The sequence below is a fragment of the Capsicum annuum genome, unplaced genomic scaffold (assembly GCF_002878395.1).
Source record: "Capsicum annuum cultivar UCD-10X-F1 unplaced genomic scaffold, UCD10Xv1.1 ctg4452, whole genome shotgun sequence".
NCBI lineage: Eukaryota > Viridiplantae > Streptophyta > Magnoliopsida > Solanales > Solanaceae > Capsicum > Capsicum annuum.
Genome location: NW_025852055.1, coordinates 502380 through 511089, shown reverse-complemented (window position 1 = coordinate 511089; position 8710 = coordinate 502380). Strand labels below are relative to the sequence as shown.

The 8710-nt window shown below is 35.8% G+C and overlaps 1 pseudogene; it reads right to left on the bottom strand.

Annotated features, from left to right (window-relative positions):
* Window positions 1-723: 723 nt before the first annotated feature.
* Window positions 724-8710, bottom strand: part of LOC107841690 — a 14980-nt pseudogene continuing 6993 nt past the window's right edge.

Below are 8710 nucleotides of genomic sequence, written 5' to 3'. Positions count from 1 at the left end.
AATACCCATCTATTCGATTCATATTACGGGCACCTAGAACCCTTAAACATGAATCCAACATGAGTCAATTGTTATAACAGAACATTTATCTGGTGCCAGAGATAATGGATCTATTTAAACAGATTGCTCTTGTATTGCATTCATGTTCGCGTACAAGCTATTATTGAAAAAACAACACACTAGCAGTTACCCATATTTAACTAAAAAGCATAATTTGACTTACCAAAGTCTCCTCTCAAGTAAATTCCAAAGTTGGAAGTGATTTACGAAACAAAATCTGACATAAGAATTTGGTCAAAGAGAAATAGTTGGGGTAATAACAACAACAACAACAACAACAATGGTCAACAAGAAGAATATGAAGATGATAATGTGGTATAAGATGATGATAATGAATCAAAAGATGATGAACAAAGCAACAACAACAATGAACAACAAATATATCAAAGAGAGAGAAAATAACAATGGATGAGGAGAGAGAAAAAGGAGTCTTTTTCCCCTGCATTCACCATTATATATTAACTAACATTTAGATCAAAGTGTAAATTTAAAAACTTGTGCGTTATGTTGAAATTTCCAAAATTTTCTTAAACCATAAAAAAGTAATTGTTACCTCTACTCAATTATTAAGACTTGTGTCACCTATAGCTCATTTTAAAACTCTTTTGTCACTTGTGGCCCAAACCCCAGACTTACTAACCGTCTGCATAAAGTTAGACCTACCTAATAAAAGAATTGCTCCAAGGTTTTAATCATCTCCTCGTGCATGTCGTAGGAATCATTTTTATCTGGACTGGTCAAACAAAATAGTACCACTTTCTCAAACTGGTGGACTCTAAAAATTCCAAGTGTGTCGTGACCATGTGAACCAGCTTCTATATGGAAGCATGCCGAATATCCAGCATACCTGTAGATGTCATATATTAGTCAGTAAAAGACAACTGGCAATAGAGGAAAAACCGTTGGTGCCAGAGTTTTGTTATAATACCTTAATGGAAGTTGTGAAGGAGGAATATGGTCCTTCGATTGATAAGCACACAGTGATTGTTCAATAGTGGAAATTAGATATTTTTCATCTCTATCACTAGTGACCTGTCAAAACATAAGATAAGTGAGGTATACAGTAATACCCAACATTTCGGGCTAGAACGTAAACCATTATTCTTTCGCATAGAGGTTGCAAAATTCATGAATCCTATGTAAATTTATTGTGTAATAAATTATGTAGTTTGTGATTCTAGTTGAGCATGAATTGAGATCCTAGAATTCCCTTAACTCAAAGACGGGTTGAAAATTTTCCTATCATTCAAGTTTTAGTGAACGTTGAAACTTAGGTCAAATTCAATTGATCATAAATCATTATATATGATGAAATGGGTGGCCTACTATATATAAAATTAATGATTTTTGAATTAGCTTTCCATCGATACCAAATTAGCCTAAAATGGATACTCGGTGAAGAAGCTAGAACATTTTTAGTGTCAGTGTTCCCATTTGACTGGCCACCGCGTCGCGATGAGCCTTAAATTGATAATTGTCAATTCCAGTAGCTCATCGCAATTTCTAGTGCTTCACAGTGAAGCCTTATACGGTGTTCCAGTCCCTAATTTTAAATTCTAAGGTCAAACTATACATTTCCCATGGCCCCAAACCCATCCAAACACGGAATTTAATCCCAAATACACCTAAATACATACACTTTCACCAAAATTCATCAAGAATGCTCTCTAGGGTTTCAAACAAGAATTCCAAATAATTCAAGATTCATCCGTGAGTTTTTGAAGATAATTAGAGATTTGAAATCCCCAATCCGTAAGCTTTAAGAATCATTCATTATTCTCCGAAATAGAGGTACGTGTGGTTGTCCTCAATTTTATGGGCATGTTTTCAAAAAGGAATTTATGCAAGACTTTAAATTTTTACAAGTATATATATGTTTTTACAAATGGGGTTTTTCAATTGATACAAATAACATGTTTTGATATATGATTTTGAAAGAATTATTGAGATATCATAGGGTTTCTCGTTTGAATGTATTTAAATAGTTGAATTGTGAACATGTGACCTGACATTTCAAAAGGGTGCGATGTACATGAGTTGTGAATTTCCAAATTCCCCATGATAATGTTTATACCCCATATTATACTAGTGTTAAACCATTGAGAGCATGAGGTTTACAATTGATATGACATTACTTATAAATGATTAAACTTCTTCAAAAATTGCATGTTGAGAACCATGTTGTATATGTTTTAATGGTGTGAAAGTCATACATATGTGCATGTGGTAAATGGTATGAGAAGTTTGAAAGTTGATGTGATATTGATGACTTGCAAGTCGGGTATGATGATACCCTGCAGAGTATGGCATGCAATTGATTAAAATAAGTTTCATGCATTGATTTTGTGCGATAGGTGGTTACCCGAAGAAAGCACGAGCCAAATGACTCTGCACTGGAAATCATGTTTGCCGACTCGGGAACTTGGTACCATGTTGTGTGATCTAGTGTATCTTACATTATGTCAACCCAAATTGGGACTATGGTTAGGAGCCCTGCTTTGTGATCTTGTGCACTACCATACATGATTGGGTCGAGACACCCTGCTGTGTGATCTTGTGTGTCTTTCCCTCACTTATACTCTAATCTCGGCGTCAACCAAGATTTGATAGTTGGTGAAAATATGAAATTGTAGGGTGTACCACCTAGCTCAGACGTGTTGCATTGTTGTTGAAAAATTAGTATACTATGCCCATGTATTTTCGAAATCATTTTGCAATAATGTGTTTTATAAGAGCTCGCATTTAGTTTATATAAAAATCTCTACTTTGTTTTGGATTACTCTGCATACCAGTACTTTGTATTGACCCCCTTCCCTCCCAGGTTCGGAGGCACAGTCTAGGGGTCCAGATAATTAGTAGATTCTTCAGACAGATTTACAGAGTCAAGTGGTAAGCCTTCTATATTCTGGAAGGCCTGATGTCTGGCAGTTTATTTATCATTTAATAGTTTTGGGTGTACTAGGGGCCTTGTCCCAGTTTTCAGACAATTGTTTGTTTTAGTCATGTAGTAGAGATTTCGTAGACTGTTTTCAGTTGTCGATAGATTTTATGGGACATTATTTTCCATTTTTGATTTTATTAGACTCGTGATCATGTTTCCATAATATTGTGTATCTTTCGTATTTTTTTATCATATGAATTATGTGCATGATTACCTAATAGATATGGGTGTTTCGGGCCTTCATAGTTTGGAATGCTTATCACGGTCAGGGCCTCAGATCGGGTCGTGACAAACATAGTATCACAGCATGGTTTGGAATGCTTATCCCAGGGCATCTGCAAACTCACATCGGGTAGAGTCTTGTTTATGGGTTTGTAGCACGCCACACTTATAAGCAGGAGGCTACAAGGCGTTTAGGAATGTCTCTCTTTCTTTATGTTCTAGTTCGTGCTATGGAGTTAGAATGTTCCTCTTCTATACTCTAATTCATGCTACGGTGTTGTCCATACGAAAGTAAAGTTATCCCAATTCTTTTCTTTGATGTGCTCAGATGTGTCTCATTGTTGCGGTGAATCAGGTGCAGATGTTTAGAATCTAAATGGTATGGTCCTTTCTAATTAATCCATAAAGATTATAAAAATAAAAAATACTGTGCAAAGACTTGAGAAGAGTCTGTTAGTGCTTCAGAGTACATTGATTCTAGTGTAAACTTTGATATTGATGAAATCGTGCTTTCCAGCCTGTGGTATTAAGTGTATCTAGTCCCTTTCGGAATTTATGTTGTAGATGTCACGCTTAAGGGGGATGATGTGTAACAAAATGTTGGAACTATATTCCACCCAAGTAGTAGTAGTATAAGTTAAGTATCGGTGTCATGACCTATTGGTAGTGATGTTGGACCAAGAATTTGGTGATGTGAAGTCACAAATTTTGAAGTTAGAGTAAGGATGACTTTTGTGTAAATAAATATTTTAGTTGAATAACCGATGTTTGAGGATGATTTACCCCTCTATGGTGATACACTAATGTGGTAGCTAGTAGCATGTGTGGATTGTTTGGTAGTTCGTGGAGGAAGTGTTTGACTCAGAATTTTATTTATACAGAGTAAGATGTGTATTCTTGAGCCATTTAATATTGTGTGTCAAGTTTTTATCTCTTGTAATCATGATATCATTGTGTTCTTGAAAACATAGTCTAGTGAAGCCGTGTGGGGCTCTTTCGATTCACTAGAATAATTGCTTTGTTATTTATTTCATTTCCTTATTCAAAACATAAAAAAAAGTAAAAAAATTCAAAGTATAGTGAAGTCGTGTGTGACCTATTTCGATCCACTAGCAATTTGTTATTCTTCCTATTGTTCTTGTGTTGGTTGGAACTGGGGGGTTTAGAGGCAAAATGGCAATAAAAGTGGTAAGGGAAATTTATTAAATATATGTATAGCCGAATCTTATTGTATGAGATAGAGTTAGTAATGGAGGTGAATTGTTGAAGCATGAAAATGGCTAGATTAGCCAGTAAGTTATAATTATAGACTCATGGTTGTTTGTGGAATTGGAAGGTAGTCTAAATGTGTGCTTGAGTAAGTTAGTGTGATGTGAGGAAGCCGTATAAGTGGATAAGATTGTATTGGGTATGATATAAGATTAAGGTTGACCATGTTTATTGTGTGATTTTACCCCCTTGATCTTCTTTTTCTTAGTAGATGTAAACTAGTACTTCATGTGAGAAGGTATGAAGTAAATTTTGAGCTATAATAGTGATGTCATGGAGGGAATTGTCACTGTAGGTAGTATTTGAATGAAATGAGCAATTAGAGTTGATGTCCCAATTTGATGGACTAGTATATTATGTTCCATGATTTGAGTTATTAGTGGAAGACGATGGATGCTAGACTATAGGCTTGAATTATAGATTGTAGAATATGGTGGCGAGAATAGTATTTTATGATTAATGATGTATGATTTATGGGAATGAATTAGTAGGCTTGATATGATTTGTGAAAGAGCCCAGGTTGAAAATTTATAAAAAGTTTAAGAGGTAATCGTGAGGGATATGTGTACATGAGGACTAGTTTTAAAATGATGAATTGTGGTTGAATCATTAAGTGGTTAAGAACATGGGTATATTGGAATAAGTTGAACCCCAGGTAGCAGGTTGTTAATAAAGTTTTATACGTATAAGTGTATGTTGTACCTAGTTTGTGTTTCTTAAAATTTGTAGTATGGGGGCGTTTGAGGAAGACTCAGGGGTTGTTGTTGTTGTATGGTGTTCGTTATAGTTAAATTTAGGAAATATAGGTAAAAAATATGTGCCTTCGGTATAGTTTTACAGATTTCATTAAGTTGTTGATTATGTAATTTGAGGTGTAATGATAGTATCCTAAGGAAATTAAAGATGGAGTGTTAAGTGTTTAGAAGTGAGGGTGTCTATGCACATGGAAATATTAGTCGTAAGTCGATGACTCTGAAATTTAGAAGAAAATGTCCTAGAAAATAATATAGTGCCTTTGTATTAGGGATTAATGAGAGAAGTTTGAGTTCATGTATACACTGATACTTCTTTTGTGATAAGGAGTATGGGTGCTTGCACTCACGAGAGTGAGAGTTGTAGAGTGCTGGCTATTAATGCTAGCGAATGTTAAGAGTAGCATTTTTTTTTTTGGAAAGCAAGGCCTTCCGAGTATAGTTCATCAGGGAGAGTTTAGAGTTGAATTTTATGATGATGTCTCATTTTCGTGGAGGTTGTGGCTACAGATTTTGATGTGGGGTTATGTCTGCAAGTCTAGAGGTGTGACTTTGATCTAAGGGGGAGATGGGGAATTAAGTTAGTTCCCAAATTTTTCACAATTCGACACGTTGCGGGGGAGAAATCATGATAAGTCTATTCTTACTCAAGCATACTCCTCCTAATTCCATTTCAGAGATTATTCTGCTAATGTCTTACGTCATCTGTTCAGGATATGCCTGTGCCTATGATTCGAGCTTCCCATGGACTTATGTCTATGATATGACCTCCAAACTAGAAGCAATTATGTCTCTGAGTAATCCAGTCTGTCATGTATTCAGGCCATATGTTATGTTGTTCATGATCCATAAAAATCTATGTCTCTCAGCATGGTGGGTCTTAAGAAAATATGATTCTATATGTCACTGATTCATCCTATGTTGGGTTTAACCAAATTGATAAGGTTTATGTAAACTTATGGAAAAAATCTCAGTTCCTTAAATGACAAGCAATCGCTTCAAGCGGAAATCCTTGTCTTAGTTGAGATGTAATAGTCCGTAGCATTCTCGACTCAATACCACTCTTAGTGGCACGTATGGAGAGATTGTAACCTAAAAACTGTTCTAATGGTTAAAAAATTTAGTCATATTTATGAGCTTTTAACTTTCATAATTTTAAATTGATCTTCTCGACCCCAAGGAGTAAGTTTTTGAGTTGATTCATGTTCAGAAGTGTAAAGGGGTGGTTCGAGTAAGGTTTTAGATTTTTTGGACCAGGTTTGAGATGCGTTTAATTAAGAAAACCAGTGGATCAATGCGATATCGGCACACCTCATCGGTAATTGCATTGGCCAAACCAGTGTCTCGACGCATCTCGAAGCGTCACGTCTCCTATCGCGTCAGGTGCCTAGTTTATCTTACCGATTTTTCCAAATCCAGGAGGGGAATCTCGTCTCGTTCCCCTATTTTGTCTTGATATATGCAACAATATTTCTCCCTGTGCTCTGTCTTGGGAATTCATGTTGTATTGTGTTTTCTGAATAACTCTTTACTTATAATCCAGAGACTTGCTATATGGACCACCTTGTGGTTATTCTATCATATCTTCATTTCATGTCCTTTCTTGAGCAGTGCAATGAGTAGAAGTTATGGTTTAATGGTGTTATTTCCATTCTTGACAATTATGCTCGAGTCTCTTAATGACCCTCCGTATGATAGTATAATGGTGGCTGTAGAAAAGTTGTGGTGTGTTAAGTAGAGGAGTAGATATGCTTAAATGTTAAAAATTTGATGTGATTCTCGAGCTGAGGTTATCGGTGAAAAGGAAAAAGAAAGAGGTGAAATTTTGTTGTTTGAATTAGCTAAGAAGGAGGAACATGGTGAAAAATATGTGTAGAGTGATTGAAATTGTTGGTCTTGGTGTGCAGATCCATGAAGTTGGTGTGGTTGATTAGGTTTGAATGTTGTGACTGTTAAAAACGCAAATCTGTGTGCTATGTGATTAGTAAAAACCCAAGTGTTTGATGATATTGATGAGGTGAAGAATTTCTTTAAAGGGATGTATAATATAGGGTCCTGTAGCTTAAGTTACCACCTTGTTACTCCGAGTTAGGCTTCAACATAAAAAGCGCTTTGCACTGAGGCTCAAACTCTTGTGGTTAGATGTGTGATGGAAGAATTGTAAGTTGGAAGTGATGAAGTGTGTTGTTTATTGTTTGGACATGGATGAGTAGTGTTTCAAAGTGCAATATCTATTTCATTTTATCATGAGAGATGGAGAATGATTCTATCCCTACCTTCCGCGAAAAATATTCTTTCATTATTAGTACCAATATAAATTCGGTCTATGATCACCAAATAAATCCCAGCCTTATGTTTGAAATATTATTATTCATAGAGCTAATGTGCAAGATCATCCCTATGTAAAGTCTCATTATATCATATTTCGTGCTTACAAGTTTCGCTAGGGGTTATCATGAAGCTTGTTTGCTAGCCTTCCATCTTTTGTCGAGGAAAAATGTTTAATGTGAGACTGCGCTCTTTATTCTACACTTTTAATACTTCAAAAAGTCCCTACCCATCATTCGAGGACAAATGATCCCAAGGGGGAGATAATGTAACACCCTACATTTCAGGCTTGAATGTAAACCGTTATTCTTTCACATAGAGGTTGCAAAATTCATGAATCCTATGCAAATTTAGTGTGTAATCAATTATGTAGTGTGTGAATCTAGTTGAGCATGAATTGAGATCATAGAAGTCTCTTAACTCAAAGACAGGTTAAAAACTTTCATATCGTTCAAGTTTTAGTGAACGTTGAAACTTGGGTCAATTTCAATCGATCATAAATCATTATATATGACTAAGTGGGTGGCCTACTATATGTCAAATGAAATATCTTCGAATTATCTTTCCATCGATACCAAATTCGCCTAAAACGGACACTCGGTGAAGAAGTTAGAGCATTTTTAGTGTCCGCATTCCCGTTTGACTGGCCACCGGGTCGCAATGAGCCTTAAATTGACAATTCTCAATTCTAGTAGCTCATCACGATTTCCAGCACGTCGCATGAAGCCTTATACGGCGTTCCAGTCCCTAATTTTAAATTCTAAAGTCAAACTAGACATTTCCCCATGGCCCCAAACTCATCCAAACACGGGATTTAATCCCAAATACACCTAAATACATGCACTTTCACCAAAATTCATCAAGAATGCTCTCTAGGGTTTCAAACAAGAATCTCAAATAATTCAAGATTCATCCATGAGTTTTTGAAGATAATTAGAGATTTGGAATCCTCAATCCGTAAGCTTCAAGAATCATTCATTATTCTCCGAAATAGAGGTACGTGGGGTTGTCCTAAATTTCATAGGCATGTCAAAAAGAAATTTATGCAAGACAGTGAAGGAGGAATATGGTCCTTCGATTGATAAGCACATAGTGATTGTTCAATAGTGGAAATCAGATATTTTTCATCTCTATCACT